Here is a 3,002-nt window from a genome sequence, read left to right on the forward strand (position 1 = left end):
CTCAAGTATTTGTGTAATTATAACTCATTTTCAAAATTCGCCTTTTAATATTTTTTTTAAACTCTTATGTGTTCAAACTTAAATCCCCTGCTATTTGAGCCAATATTTGTCTATCTGCCGATTGTACAAAATTTACAAAAACTGTCTGGCCGGGAACCACACTAGTGGATCCTGAGGGATGCCTAACACCTTCCCCTTATGATAATTTCAAGCCCTTACCCTTTCTCTGGTTATCAACAAACTTAGAAATGAATCCTTATAGGTGTCCTAATGTACCTTAAATCATTAGGTGGCGACTCTTCAAACGCAAACCCAGTTCCTAAAAGGAATGAGTTATCCCATACCTAAAATGTCATAAACCCGATTTTCCGATACGAAGAGGGAAAAAGGGGCGTGATAGCATGTCGACTCTGTCGGGGATCTTAGGCTCTTACCACTTTAGATTGTTCTTTGAATTTTGTGCCTCCTTTATGTGCAATTACTTGTTTTATTCCTTTAAGCATTTAATTTCTTTTCAAGAGCAAAACTGACCTATCTTCTGTGTTTCCTTCCTTTATTGCTACTTTAAATTATGAAACTATTGTATTTATCGCTTTCTTAACATGCAAATACGTGCCAACATGTTTTAATTATTGCATAATCATGCTCAACATCATACTCCACTCGTGCCAAACAAATACTATAGCAACGCTTATAATGAGTGGTTGCGCTCTTCCTATATCATTTACCCCCTAAATTCGGAAAGACATATTTGCGGTAAAACCAGTCGATCATCGGTGCAGTCGATGGTTCCGTGCCTTCCTCCTTGAGTTGTCCGCTCAAGGGTACCAGTCTAAAACCCCATAGAAATCTTACTCTGTTCAAATTATGTATGCATCATGGTCAAACCTAGCCGGGTCAGTTATGTTGTCCACATAATGATCATTTAAGATAGCCTTGTCTAAAGTCCATCGAGTTTCCCTGAACCCAAATGGATACCACCACGTTCTGTGCATTTATTTGGAGAACTAAATGCTTCATGCTAATTGTTGGTATTAAATAGTCGATTCTGGTGGGCGTAAGGGCCTAACCTTGTTTTTTTTGCAGAAATATGAGACACGAAGTTCCTAGATTCAGCATGGTCACCAACATCCACCCAAGACTGCTAAGCTGGTGGAAAGATCTTCACTCTAGTGATCAAACTCTCGTCCAAAAAATATCTAGGAAATCTACCATCCCTTCTGGAGATCCAACCTAACAACAAGATCATAGAAGCTGCCACACCGTTTTGGGATTGTGAAAGGGTTGTATTCCGCTTTGGGGACATTGAAATAACACCCTTTCTAGAGGAGATAGGAGGATTGGCCGGTCTAGTATGGGAAACTCCGGGTCTGCTGATGCTTGAGAATCGCAAAGGCAGGGGTTTCCTCAAAATGATGGGTTTGAAGAAACATTCAGAATTGACATGTCTGAAGGAATTCTACATCCCTTTTGACTATTTGTATGAAAGGTACGGTCACAGCAAATCTTATCATACCTACCCTGACGAGGTTGCCATCACATCCTTGAGGCACATCCATCGAAGGATTTTCGTCTTCATGTTTTGTTTCCTGGGTCTGATCGTGTTTCCGATGAAGAAGGCAAGACTCCATACCAGGCTGGCTATGGTAACTAAGACCCTAATGGAAGGAAATGGTGGGCAACCATTCAACATCGTGCCCATGATCATTGCAGACATATATTGTGCCTTGGAGAAGTGTCAACGATGAGCAAACACTTTGAAAGCTGCAATTTATTACTTCTACTCTGGCTCATGGAACATCTCCAAAGGGGCGAATACCGACAAGAGATTTAGCGAAGGGACTGAGATGATCACATCACTTTCCATCATCCAAAGCGAATGAATTACATCCCCAATACGTTTGCTTAGCCAGAGGATGCCAAAGGATGGGTCGAGCTATTTGATAATCTGACTGAGGAACGGGTCCAATGGATGTTCGAGTGGTTTCTGACTGAGGAGTTCATCGCCCGATCCAGAGATGCACCTTTCCTGATACTGATCGGTCTGAGAGGAACATACCCTTACGTCCCTCTCCGAGTTATGAGGCAAGCTGGTAGGAAGTAGGTTATACCCAGGGTCAACAAGATGAGTCATTTCCGGGCTGACTTCCAGAATGATGATAGTCCTTACAAGTGTCAAGCTCAACATATGTGGCACTGCAAGATCATAATGGGGAGAGAAACCATCGATCCAGACAAGTATCATGCTGGTTGCGCTCCTTTCTACTCTGGTTAATTGGAAGACAATCATGATGGTCTGGGCCAGCCAGGGTTTGCTCGAGGTCACAAGATCATAGATGAATGGGCCGAGGCACAGGTCAAATACAACCAACTGCGCAAAAGGATCCGGGAGTACGAAAGCGAACAACGCGAGATACAAGAGTCCAACCAGAAGCTGATTGAGGAATGGAAGAACATGGTTGTCAGTGCCAACAAACGACTAGGATACTTGGAGCGAGGCATAGTGGAATTGGAGAGAAAGTTTCTCAAAAGGGTCTAAGATTGTCAAAATGCTGAAGGGACCGATGGTAGACACCTAGCCAGAGCATACCTCTTGTTGGGACTTCGCGAGTTGGGAAAGCTGTTCGATGGAGCCAAGGATGCGGAATCTGGGGAAGGTCCTTCTAGGACCAAATAGATAGGAGTATATCTTTTCGCTTTATAAATTGTAATAAGGCCCATGGCCATTAGTGACTTTTATTTCCTGTTTATTTAATATCAATTTGGGATTCGTCTACTTTTTATCAATAAAATGAGGCATTTAGCATCCTAAGTTCTCCAAATTAATTTGTCGCTAGGCCTACCTCGGGCACAAAGAGGTTCCCAAATTAGGACACGTTTTATATTCCGCATTATGTGTGTTTGAATACTACAACACTTTTTATATTCTCCACTAACTTGATCATCTTTTATTTTTATTTTGTTTTTATTATTCCCCTCCCCAAAGGTTAGTTTGTGCATTA

This window comes from Nicotiana tabacum, chromosome 10 (assembly GCF_000715075.1).
Source record: "Nicotiana tabacum cultivar K326 chromosome 10, ASM71507v2, whole genome shotgun sequence".
NCBI lineage: Eukaryota > Viridiplantae > Streptophyta > Magnoliopsida > Solanales > Solanaceae > Nicotiana > Nicotiana tabacum.